Source organism: Pleurodeles waltl, chromosome 6, assembly GCF_031143425.1.
Source record: "Pleurodeles waltl isolate 20211129_DDA chromosome 6, aPleWal1.hap1.20221129, whole genome shotgun sequence".
NCBI classification, from domain to species: domain Eukaryota; kingdom Metazoa; phylum Chordata; class Amphibia; order Caudata; family Salamandridae; genus Pleurodeles; species Pleurodeles waltl.
In genome coordinates this window covers 726,441,639-726,455,688 of record NC_090445.1, presented here as the reverse complement: position 1 = coordinate 726,455,688, position 14,050 = coordinate 726,441,639, and positions in this window count along the sequence as shown.

Genomic DNA, 14,050 nt, shown 5'->3' with positions numbered 1-14,050 from the left:
TTCGCCAATGTATTTCCAGCAACGTGTATTCCAACGCGCTGGTGTCCAAGTGTATGCACAACATGGACTTTAGGAAGCGTTTCCTTTAGATCCGCAACCTTCCCCCACAGCAATTTGTGTTTAATGGTGTTACCCTTGGAATCTCTGAACCCATTCAACCTCCAGTAATGTAAATATTAATTGAAAGACTGAACACAGTAATAGGAATCACAAACCAGCAGTGTAACTATTGCCGGATCCGCATGTTCCATAGCTAACAACAGAGCTTTCAGCTCAGCCAACTGTGCCGTACAGTCTCCCAAGGTCTGTGTATAAGTATGTTGGGGGCAGAACTTTTCCCCCTCCCTATAGCCGCTCACCACTGCACATGCAGCAGAATACTGTTGTTTAGTCCCAACCGCAGGTTGCGCAGAGCCATCGGTGTACATGACCACCTGATATTGATCAATAGGCAATGTGCCAGCGGGAACTGGGTACTCCATTTCATATTGAAGAAATTCCTGAGTCTGCAGTTTAGGGTCAAATATGTAATCTACATCAGTGGCTGTCAAAGACGTTGCCCATTGTATCCATCGCGGGTTTAGAGCTTTCGAATTAGGAACACTCGCTTTTGTAACAGCCTCTAAGGCTGGAACCGGGGAAACAACAATGATGTGTTGGCCCTGGGCAAGAGGTCGTTCTTTAATCACAGCCATCTGTACAGCAGTGATAATTTTCTCAGTCTGTGCAAAACGTTGTTCTGCAGCAGAGTACAAGTGGGACTTGTATGCTATCGGGACCGTCTCACCCTCATTAAAGGTGAGATACGTAAACCCAACGGCCCCAGGTATAACCCTGATGGCAAGATGCGTTTTATTATCCCAAGTGTGTAAATGCTTTACTGCTAAGAGATCAGTTTGCAAATCGCGAAGAATGTGTGTATGCTCAATCGTCCAAAATCTACTTGAAAAATTCAGGCGAATCAACTCGTATAATGGTTTTATACGTGTAGCGTAATCAGGAATGTAAGTTCTGCCAAAATTTAGAAACCCCAATAACGACTGGAGTTTCCGAATCGTATTAGGTGGTTGCAACTGTGCAAATTTTTCCAAAAAGTGTGGCGCTAAGCTCTTGCCCTCATTCGACAACTCATATCCCAGGAAAATGACGCTGTGGAAGGCAATTTTTGACTTTTTAAAATTCAATTTATAGCCAATTTTGGCAAATCCCACAACAATGCGGGCTACCCGCCTTAAATGTTGTAGTAACTCATCATCTGTCAGATATATATCATCAACATATGACAAAGCTTCAGGGTCCAACTCGTGCAGAATTTCAGTCACACGAGCCGAAAACAGTCCTGGGCTATTCTTATACCCCTGAAGCAAACGACAAAACTTTTTCGGAGAGCCAAACGCACTAAAGCTTGTATATTCCCTACTCTTGGCGCTATATTTTGGCAGAAGAATCCATTCGAGATATCTAATGTTGTTTTGTATTCCTTAGGCACAATATTCATGAGCGCTGCGCTGTGTGAATTTTGTATTGCCTATGTGCGTGTATGTCCATTTAAATGTCTGTAATCCACCACTATCCTATAAGAATGGTCTGGTTTAGCTACAGGAAATAAGGGATTATTCATCGGCGAGACACAGGGTTCAATAACTCCCTGGTACTCCAATTGTGTAAGTATTTTCCTTACCAATGCCCTTGCTTCAAATTTTATAGGATATTGCGGATGCGGCTCAGGTTCGCCCTTAATCGGAATTACATGATAAGGTGAATCCCTATCCCACCCCACATGATTTCTATATAAAGCAGGTGCCTGTGCCAGAGCCCATGTATTACTATAGGACTCTGCTAGTTCTCCCGGAACAAGTGGTGAGAATGAAAGTGTAATAACCTCCTCCCCAACTGGATAGTCGCGAACAAAGTCTGGGGGCCAATCCTGTTCGGCCAGCAGAATGTCATACAATTTGCCCACACGATCCCAAAAGATGGCGTTTATAGTGTGCTCAATGTCACCTTCTAATTGCAAAGTTACTGTATAAACTCTATCGGGATCAGAGACACGCATATCTGCTGTTTCGACTTGTATGAAGTCATCAGTTGCTTTCACCTCCAGATGCTCTAGAAGATTCAAGCGAACTATTGTGACCTCTGCTGCGCTGTCTAACAGTGCTAACGCCCATGTCTTGTTCTACAAGAGAACTCTCTTCATGTGTGGCATGTCTAACTGAGACTGCCGCCATCTTCTTCTTTTTAAACTGCTGCTTTTGTTGGACCGGTTTCTCTTCTTTCTTGACAGAAACCTCAGTTGAGCGTTGTGATTCCTGTCTCGGTTTCACGTAGTCTGTTCGCCGCTCTGACCGGTCACCTCTCTCATTTCTCTTTTCCGATGAGTCCTGAAAGGAACGAGATTGGCGTGTATCAGTATATTGATATCTATCAGGCGTCTTCAAATTATCCCTATTCCTGAGATTATACCTAGTCTGTGGGGTCTCCGGTTGCGGAGACTGTCCCCTGTCTTTTTAAGGTGTTTGTTGTTTTTTCTCCCAGCGCTTTTTAGTACCCTCAGGTTGCTGTTGTTTAGTAGTATCCTTACATTTCTTACCCTGTAACTGTGGTTTTTGCGGTCTAGCCCCTAGGCTATCACGACCGATACTCGAATATGTTTCTGCCATTATTCTCGGCAGCTCCCGCTCCTGATTAAGTTGCGGGACGTCTCGAAGACGCATACGCACCGCAAAATAATAGAAGAAACTTCAGCAAAATTGCCTATCAGCTGCATCCCTAAATCTAAGGCTGGGGCAGCCCCATATTCATCTTGAATTTGTTTGAGCACTTCCGGTAGATTAGCCAATGTCGGTGTACCGTGTGCTGTAGTGTAGAGCGCAGCAAACACCGTCCACCAGGTATTACAATGGTCCACAGTAGGAACCATTCCATACGGCAAACACATCGTCAATATTCTATGTTTATCCTGAGGTCCCGTATGGGGAAATACTGCTTCCAGCGTATTAATTTTTTGCGCCAGCCAAAATGGAGTTTCCTCTCGTTTTGCCGGTACTTTACCCATAACTGAGTGTACAGTGGCCAGATTGATACCCGGAACCACCGCATGTCGTTGCGCCGGAGCAGCACGCGCTGCGTTTGTATTTAGTGTCTGCATTACAAACTGAACTAATCTTCTATATGTAGTCGCTAAATCTATATATAAACGACGAACTTCAGCCACCGCCAAGTTAGCAACCGCAGGATATGGTGTGTATGTGGCCAATAAAGGCCAGGTAGGACCATTATTACTCAGTGGACCTAACCTAACTTGTGCTACTGTATGTGGGAGGGCGCCATCAAGCCAATTATGGTGTTCTTGATAAGATAAAGATATCTCTAAGTATGCATATGCCCTGTATTGTCCAGGGACATTCGCAATAGTGTATTCATGAAAAGCGTGTGTACCCCCATCAACTGCTGGAAATATGACCCAAGAATAAAAAAGCTCTGTTCTATAGGCTGCATGGGCGTCCACCACAAACGTGACCGGACCCCCCTGGTTTGTCAGACCATGTGCTATCAGATGTCCTGTGAGCGGTTGTCGCATATTAAGCACGATGTTCACTACTTGGGGATTCGCCATAATGAAAACAGCACTAGGTCAGAGAAGGCACACCAATATCGGGGTTTTCCTTTCAGAGTTCAAGCTTGAACAACTGACCACAAAACAATAGGACGTACCTATATTGTGGTGGCGGAAATCGTCAGCGCCACGGACGTCTCCGTTAACGGAACCGAGGAGTCAATATATATATGAGACCGAGAGAGTCAGCCGGACCCGAAAATTAGAGCCAGACCAATCGTTGGCGGCACCATGTTGCGTGGGCTCTCATTATCCTAAATGAGACTACTGGATTTCTAGGTAGCAGGGTTGTTCCTGGTGTGGGGGACTAAGTCTTACCCACTTGGAAGGACCACTGTCACCTCAAATCCGGTTTTGCTCGTGCTAACTAGCAGTGCCTCATCTCTCCCAGGGGGAAGAGATGATTGGGCAGCCGAGCGCATGACATCTTTGGAACTCCTCAGGGAAGTCGTGGTCACTCAGATCCAAACCAGCTCTCTCATTTACAGTATGATCTCATATACAAATGACAAAAGCAGTTTAAGTTTTATAGATTGTTTTTAATAAAACGACTGCATTTTAGATATTAAGGCGTGAGCCGCGATAACCAGAACCATACAACACAGTACGATTGAAATAGTCACGAGGAGAGTGAAACATAAAAATAACGCTATCATGGTGTTAATAAATTCTACTCTCTCTCAGTTAGTTCTATTTCGAGCACAGCATGTCAAGCTTCTAACTTGCCTTTTAGATTCCCCGGGAAGCCATCAACCCTCATACCTGAGCAAAGGCCTGTGATCTGGTTCAGCATCTGGAACAAAGCAGTCAGCGTCTAGTTGTGGTTCCCTGGTCGGAATCTCCCTCTTGCGTGTATTAGGACAAGGAAGTGTTTTTATAACTAACATGTCAGTGTGATCACAAAATGTCCCTACGCAAGAATGCCAAAGACTAAACTCCTACCTCGTCTATCGGCAATGTACCAGACTGTATCCTTGACTGAAGCACAGAGTGAACAAGAATGTGTCATTGAAAACTTCAGTGCTGAAGTAGGCTAAACAGTGTGATATAAAAAATAAAACAAGACCGTAGAACTGGCTATTTGAAAAATAACAGTACGAAGCTGAATAACAAGCATTTAGAGCAAAGTGCACAGAGGCTCTGTGCTGCGAGCAAAGGAATAAAAGACATCCAGGGCAAAGTGCACAAAGGCCTAACGCCCGAAGCTAACGTGCAAAGGATACATAAAACTGACCACACTACACCGGCAGAGGATTTTAAGGGTTTTTCCATTTACCCTTGCACCTCTCCCTGACTACCACAGGTGTCTCCTTTAAAACAGATGGAGTTAAAGCAAACAGCTATATCTGCATGTTGTACTGCCTGATTTGAAATGAAATTTTATGAGATGGTGTTGGGGTTTAACTTCACAGTGTTTGATTAAATTGATATTTATTAGATAAGTAACCAACCACACTAATCTTGCATTTGTCTGTACTATTTTAACCTGCAATGATGCTGTGTTTCACTAACTACAAGTTTTTCTTCCTTGATTGCTATTAGGTGCACAAGAAAAGAGACATAGGGCCTGATTCTAACTTTGGAGGACGGTGTTAAACCGTCCCAAAAGTGGCGGATATACCACCTACCGTATTATGAGTTCCATAGGATATAATGGACTCGTAATACGGTAGGTGGTATATCCGCCACTTTTGTTACGGTTTAACACCGTCCTCCAAAGTTAGAATCAGGCCCATAATCACCTACAGTGCTGCCAAAGAGAAGGCATGTACAGTCTCTTCTGCTTGTGCAGCTAAGTACCACTGCAAACTGAGAGATTTAATATGGCCCCAAAGAAAGTTAATCCCAAGAAAGTGGTCTTTAAGAAAAAGCAGCTTTCCACCAATGGTATGCCGACTGCAACTTTTTTTTTGGGAGATGTGTACCTGCCACACCGGGTTCCAGGGTGGAACCTAGGAGCAGCACTCCCACATCTACAGCATGACCCCAACCTAAGCCCAAGACCATGTCTGTCAGTGAGGCAGCCACTGCAATCATGGCAACACCGATGAGCAGCGACATTCAATTGGATTTGTCCCTTTTGCAAAGTAGTACCCAATCGTTTCAGGCAACAGAGAAAAGTGGACAGCAGCCAGCAATAATACACCTTTCTAAAGTTGGAGCAGAACAGGAGGTCAGACTTTCTGCCGAGCAAGAACCTTCTCATAAGAATCGCTGGCTCTCAGATCTCTAGCAAGAAAAAGGAAGGGTACTACTCCACCATCTTCTCCAAGCATAACTTCTGATGACGATGATAGGGGCATGGACTGAACCCCAGCAGAGTTCGGGAGATGCCAGAAGAGATAAGGGAAAATAAAAGTTCCAGAAAGCCTTAGAATCGTGGAGGGGGATGATGTTGATGAGGATGATGCCAGTAATTGTGGAAGCTGGCACAGAGGAGTCAGCCATTACTGTCCAACCTGCTCTGAGGGATATGGCACAGGCAGCACTACCAGTTCCCATATTTGTAAAGCCCCATAAGAGACCTGCACCAACCCATACCTCAGTAGACATATGCAGTGCAGAGAGGTAATGACACACCCACCTTCCTCAAATTCTTCTTCAGGCATTGCCAAAGGCCCAGTCCGAAAGTACTTCTCTCCAGTTTGGGACTTTTTTACGATTAGCAAACAGGAGGAGAAGATTGCAATATGGTCCATTTGTCATGTGATTGTTCATCAAGATAACCCTAGTTCACAATATGGTACTGGAGGCCAGACGACCCATATGAAAAAACATCATGCAATCCAGTGGGAGGAGCACCTTAAAAAACCTGCTGAACGTGGTTGTGGTAGTGAAGGTGTAGTGAGCTGGGAAACATCAGCTACAACTGGTCAAATCATGAGGAAGGGGAGGAAGGAGAGGGTGACATCCTCACACAGAGCAGCCCTGTCCCCAGAAGTGCACCAGAATCACCTGACTCCGCGACCTCACAATGGCACAGGAAGACTCAGAGTCAGATGGAGACACCATGGCATATGGTGACTGCACAACGATGCACATGGGTCTACCACCACCTACATCTCAAACGTCATCTGTGCCAGTTGCCCCTCAAAAGAAGAAAATCCAGGCTACTATTATGGGCGTGTTTAGGCATGATGGGCCCCATGACTTCAACCACCCAATGGTACATTTGTACAATGGAAAGCAGGCAAAAATGTTAGCACTGGACCTCCTCCCTTTTTCTTTTGTGGAAGGAGTGGGATTCTTAGAGTTTGTGGCAGCCATCTGCCCAAAATGGAAGGTTCCAAGTTGGACCTATTTTGCCAGAGTTGCTGTTCCAGTGCTGCATCGCAATGTGCTGCAATTGGTTAGACAAGCTTTGCAGCAAAGCTTTGTCCACACTAGCTACCTGACGATAGACATGTGGATCAGTTGTCAGGCTACTGATTACATGTGCATCACTGCACACTGGATCTCTTTTGTTGGAGGTAAAGCAAAAGCTATCTATGAGTCTTAGCCCTGAAGACATTGTTCAGAGCGTTCGTCAGCATCCAACAGTAGCCTTGTTCGCCATGGAGAAATCACATACAGCTGCGAACATCTTGGACACGTTTATTAGCAAGGTGTCTGAGTGGCTGCAACACAGAGGTCTTCAAACTGGATTTGTTGCTACGGACAATAGCAGGAACATAATCAAGGCCATGGTAGATAGTGGCTATTTCACGGTCCTGTATTTGGCGCAATGCATCAACCTGGTTGTGCAAGACTTTCTAAAAACAGAAGACATATTTATCAACATACTGACCACCTGAGACGAATCTGCCATTCTTTTAAAGCCCAGAACCAGTTGTGGATTATTAACGTACCAGTTAAAGCCCTGATACAGGAGGAGCCAACACAATGGAACTCAACCTATTATTTGTTGCAAAGTCTGTTTTAGCAGTACAGACAGATCAATGACTATGTCATTCTATGAGGAGGGGATGCAATTGGGAAAGCTATGACCATGGAGGCAGACAAATGAGGTCTAGTCAAATGCTTGACACAGATGCTGCTCCCTTTTGAGGTTCTCACACAGGAAGTTAGCAAGGCAGACAGTACAATGGGGTAAGCTATCCCTTTATTGCATCTGCTAAAGCAGCAACTAAAGAAGATGTTCAAAATGTTCCCACTTGGAGGTGTGAGTGAAAACTCAGAAGCGCATGCCTTGGCTAAGAGCCTTAGCAATTGCTTGACTTGTAATGAAAGGCTGCAAAATGACATTATCATGTCCAATGAGTACATCTGTGCCACCCTACTTGATCCACGCTACAAGAAATTCTTTCAACTTTCATTCCTTTTCCTGAAGGGCATGTTTCAAAATACAAGAGGCCAACTGTTGAGCAAGCAGGAGAACTGGAGGAAGAATGGCTTGAACTTAGATCCCGCTCTGCAGTTCTGAGGCACCGCTTTCAACTTCCAGAGAGGGCAGTCTTGTCTCACAGCAGCCAACACCAGCAATAAGAACACTAGCAACAACAGCATCAGAGGAATCAGACCCAACCTCTGCATTGGTTTGGTTTCAAGTGGCAGGTTTTAAGTCCAGTGCAGCGGCGAAGGCAAAAGAGGTCGAGAAAGTGGCAGCAGCAATGACACTTCAGAGGGTGTTCCAGGAGTACCTGCATGACCTAAAAGAGGTATATGTGGATCAAAACCCTTATTGTAATAGCATGAGAAGATGTGCCAATGTCCAGAGCTCAGCAGACTGTCAATAAAGTACCAGGCTAGTCCGGTAGCCAGTATGTCTGCTGAGCGTATGTTCAGCGCAGCTGCCACAGTTGTTACAGTGAGAAAGTCCAGGCTCTCGCCTCAAAACATGGAGACCTTAACCATTATCAAAATGAACCAGCATTTTAAACCACCTGATTACACTGTTCCCGAAACACCACAGGAGGAGGAAGAGGATGATTGGTCAGGATCAAGTGTGTTTGGTAACCAACTTCTGAGTGAACCACCTGAATTTGACAACAAACTCTACTTCCCGGACTGAGTGTGCCAGTGCCACCATAGAACTCTAATAATTTCTCATTGAACTTCTTTCTTTCTTTATTTCTTTGCAAAAAATAGCTAGTGAAACATTGTTTGTGTCAGGCTTATGCTGCCCCACCATTTATAATAATAACATATATGGCCAGATTGGAACTGTACTAGTGTGCAGTGAAGAAGGCCCCACATTCCCTTCAGGACATTCAAGACAATGCCTGCCTCCCTCACATGCCAATGCGTATCCTTTTTTTTACATCGCCTAGCAGGGCTGCCCCAGAAGATCATTAATTAAAAGACTGCTAGTGCCAATGCCAATTTCCAATGTGTTTCTACCATCAAAGAGGAGATGATATTTTGTATCTACCACTGTGCTTGGATTGGAAGAGGTAACTACTAACTATTGCACCAATGAGTGGTGGTATATTGAGTGACTGTGAGTGATGATTAATGATGTATGTGGTGGCTGACAGGGAGGGAGGTCAACAAATTTGTAAACTTGATTTAGATGATTTGCAATGCTTGGGGCTGATGGGTGATCATTTTTTCCTAAGAGTGATTGGCCTTTCAAAATTAGCGAATTTTACCTGCAGGGTCCACCCCTTTTTTCTGGTTCCTCAGAGACCAGACCAGTCACTTTAGGTACCAAACTCAAATCTACCAAAATACTCCAATTCTGTTTCTCTATTTGGTCTTCAACAGCAGTGCACTACACAGGTCTACCTCACTCAGTATGGGACTGGGACGGAGTACTCAGGCAGGAGAGGCAGATGGAAGGACGGAGTAGGACTACCTCAACAGCTAGAAGGAGAAAGTTATTGACTTCAAAGAGAAACCATGATGATGGCAAAGACTCTGAGGCTTAGTACTCACTCAGCCCTAGACTGGAGGGAGGTGTATTGATTTGGGAACTGCTGCTGAGTGTGTGTTTGCTGCAGTGATGACTCAAATGTGGATCCCCTCTTTTTGTTTTTGTGCTGCCTCTGTGTCTTCTTGGTACACTCCTGACTCCTCATGAAGCTTACCTTGCTTCCTTTTGTCCTTCTTTACTCTATAATACAGTTACTGTTTTTCAATACACAGGCCTTCTACTAGTCGTCTCCTGCACAAACAACACTTGATGAAAGCTCAACACTACAGCTTACCTAGTGAACAGGTTCAGCAAGGTGCCCATGAGTGATGGACATTCCGTAAAGAATGGAGATGCCCCACCCAATTTGGCATTACAGTATCATTTTTCCTATTTTTAGCAATCATAATTTTAAGAAGTGGGTGGATTAACTTCAATCCTCCATAATTTGTATTTTTCAAACCTAGAAGACAGAACATTTAAAGACATACTATCTTGGATCTCTCTGGGGCTGAAGGAAAGTTTGCAATTCATTAATTGAACTATGTCATACTTATCCTTTCATCATTTCCTTCCACAACAGATTGATGATGGTGTGCTGCTCAGCACCCTGATGAATAATGTTGCATTTCCTTTGTGTAGTGTTTGTCTTTGTCACACCTTTCCCCAAATCCCCTTCGCCATCTATTCATCGAGCCCATAACTCTCTTCCCCCGGGCTATGTGATTTATTGGGGTTTGACTCAATTTTACACCATAAATGGATCACACACTTGTTAGGGAGGATTTGGTGAAAGCGACACTAACTCACTGCATAACCTTCTATTGCCTGAGCAATATTTCACACCTGCCACATCAACATCATCATTCAGGCCTTGTGTTCTGTGTTGCAAAAAGACTTAACTTTGTCCAACCACTCCTGACTCTGAGCCCACTTCTCCTGACTCAAGTATTTCATTTCCTATGTTTAGTTTTCATTAAATACTAGCTCGCCATTGCTCAGAAGTTGTTGGTATTGCTAGTTTTTATTATCATATCAGGTCTTCTTTGTTGTGTGTCATATACTGTCATTGTGGTACTCTGGTCTCAGTCTTTCTAAAGTTATGATATAATATATAACCCACTAACTCTCTGTTTTCTTTCAATCTAGTTGACAGTAGCTGATATCACTTTGATTAGTCCTGCACCTGGAGTTCACATAGGTGGGAGTGCCACCTTGTGTCTTCCCTGTTAGCATGCTAGCCTGCTACTACGAATACCCCCTTAAGTTAAGATAAGATGCAACCTTGGAGTAAGAAGAATGAGGTACCAGCCCTCGCTTCATCCATTTAGGTAAGAGAAGAGCTATGGATTGAAGTGAAGTTGTTTAGTTAGTAATTAACCTTTACTGAACAAGATGTTGTTTGTGTGCATCTAGGTTGTTGTAGGCACAGAAGGCAATGCATCTAGTGATCAATATCGTTACAGAGGGCAGTAGAGCAAGGGTATAAGTAATAGAGATTTTTTTTAGCTGATTTAAAAAACAGACTACACTAAAAGACAGCATTGCAAACTAAAAGTCCAAAATAAAGATTTGAAGAAAAATAAATTATCCCCTTTTATTTTTTGCAAATAGAAAACCCATCCTTTTCACCCACAACAGGCCCACTCCTCTCCTCAAACAAATGGTTCTATCCCCAAAAGTCCAATGAAAGTCCACAAAAGAAACAAAAGTCCATAGCAAGTAAAAGTTGCACGTTTACTAATAACAGCCAGATAAAGCCAGGACAGGGTGAAGCTTGGGCAATGCCACATTTTGCCTAGGGCACCTTAATTGCAGCTTCCCAGTGCTTACATCCAATACGGCAACTTAAAGAGATGTTCTGGCTTGGACTTCCTCAGCTGTGGTGCCAAATTGGCTGTTCCTTCCATTACAAATCCTCTGCTTCATTGGATGCATCCTGCAGCAGAAGGCCCCTGACATGAGTACAGCCATCCTGGCAACCTTTGCACCGGAAGTTGTTCTTCTCTTGTGCACAGCATCTTTAATGGCTGGTACGCACCTGAGTTACTCGATTGTACTTGAGGGACATGGGACGAGGGGAGGAGGAGGCAAAGAGAAGTTAAGAGATGAATTAGACTTGGGAGGGAGAGGCTGAGTGGGACAAAGGGTAAGGGAGACACTGAGGTGAGAGGGGAGACATGATAAGAGAGCGACATGATGGAGACAAAAAGGGGGAGGGATATGAGTGAAGTGATAAAGAGAGGTGGTAAGAAACATGAGGCTGTGTGAGGGAGAAAGAGGGGTTGAAGAGAGAGGGTGAACGAGACAGAGGGGGTGGCAGACGAAAGAGGGTGTGAGTGTTGGACCTGGCCCTTGTGGCAGGTTCACCCCTGACTTTTTGCCTAGTTTATCCTATTTTTTCTGACCTCTCGCTGTTGGCTCTAGGACTCTGAGCACTTTATCACTGCTGACCAGTGCTAAAGTGCAGGTGCTGTCCCATCTAAAGTTGGTATGATTGGCTTATACCTAATTGGCATATTTATTTTACCTATAAGTCCCTTGTATAGTGGTATCTCTATACCCAGGGCCTGTAAATTAAATGCTACTAGTAGGCCTGCTGCGCTGCTTGCGTCACCCACTAAGGTAGCCTTTCAAACCTGTCTCAGACCTGCTAGCGCAGGGCCTGTGTGCGCAGTTTCTGCCACAGGGACCTGGCATCTAAATTTACTTGCCAGGCCCAGAACTCCCCTTTTACTGCATGTAAGTCACCCCTAAGGTAGGCCCTAGGTAGTCCTTTGGGCAGGGTGCCATGTATGTAGAAGGCAGGACATGTGCCAGGTTGCGTGGCCTGTCCTGGTAGTGAGAAACAGTCTAACTTGGTGTCTTACTGCTGTGAGTACTGCCTTCTCATAGGATTGCATTATAAATGCACCGCCTTATGTGTAAGGGGTATTGTCTGATTTATGAGGGATATCGTAGGCATGTTTGAAATGGTTGTAATCGTGATAATAAATGCTGCTTACTGGTGTAGGTATATTTTTTATTACTATTACAGAAATGCCACTTCTAGAAAGTGTGCATTTCTCTGTGCATATGACTATGGTGTATTGCAGCTTGACTCCAATCCACGTCTGGGCAGAGTGACAGTTGGGGCTTTGTGAAGACATTTCAGACAGCCTGTTCACAGGGAGGGTAGAGGTGTCACAGAGGTGCATCTGCATACTGAATAGTCTACCTGGGCTCAGAGAAGGGAGAGGCGGGGCACACTTACATTTGTAAAGGCTGTGCCCTGGCCTCACACAATAGGGTCATTTACCCCCAACTGATGTTTGGAGCCTGTGCTGGAGGAGAGAGGGAGCACTCCTAGAACCAGTTGTAACAGGTTAGAACCTCTTCTCCCCTTTCTTTGTAAAACACTGTAAGGACTGAGTATAAGTACAGGGGAATTGTCCCCACAGTTTGGAGACTCTTGGAATAATTTTGGAACTGGACACAAAAGGCTGGAAGGACTCACCAGGAACCGCCATGGACTGCTGCTGCTGTGCTGATCTGTGACCTGTTTGGTCACTGTAAGGACTTGCCACCTGCTTGCATCCTCTATGTGGTGGCCTGTTGCTGGGCCCCTCCACCTGTGGGCTTTTTCCCTAAACTCTGTCCCCCAGGAGCAGGGTGCTGTGGCCCCTGTCCTCTGCTATCAGCTTCCCAAGTGCAGGAGGAGCACTTCACCTCCATTGCATAGCACTTGGAGAGCGCTCTGTTGTAATTGTACCCCAGCATCTTGGAAGCGCCTTCGTTTCCTCGTTTTCAGCCTTCTATGCAGAGCTTCATCTGAGCGCTGCCCGAAATCACAGCCACTACCTGTGCAGATTGCTTTTGGGAAGCGCATCCAGAGTGCACTGGGATTCGTGCCCCCGGGGCTCAGGAGTGCTTTTGGTGGTGCCCCCGGGGTACCAGAAGGATCTGCTAGGCCCCAAGACCTCACCGCCGCAGCCTGGGATTGCAGAGTAACCGTGCACTGTGTCGGTGCAGCTGGTGTGTTTCCTGCAAGCTGGTGGAGGAGTGGGGCAGGGCCTGGGATGAGGAAGCCCAGGTCCACAGGAGCCCCGAGCCTCCAGAAGCAACGGCCGGTCTCCCAAGGACACCCGGAGACCGTGTACCGTGTGTGCCTCACTGGACGGGAGGGAGCCTCATCGGAAGCCCCCACCCGGTTGAGGAGCAAAGACAATGGGGCGGCCCACGAGTTAGGAGGGGGTCGCCCATCCAAATTGCTGGCTTTGGCCCCGCCTATCCTTGGGAGGGTCAGCCGAGGCCCAGGGTCCCCAGAGATCAAGGGCCCCAGGAGGGGCCAGTTGTAGATACCTGGTCAGCAGACGGGGTGGAAGCCTCATCGGAGGTTCCCCACGCCACCAGGCCCCAGTATCGTCCTTTTGGGGCATTGTTGTGCCCCCCCTTGTGCAAGGGCCAATGCAAGCCCTGGGGGACCTCCAGCGACCGCAGGCCCCAGGAGGGGCTCGTCATTAATGCAGAGGGGGTGCATGGTGCTCCCCTCTACCCCAGAACCCTCAGGAGGCCCCAGTTTTGCACATAGGAGCTCT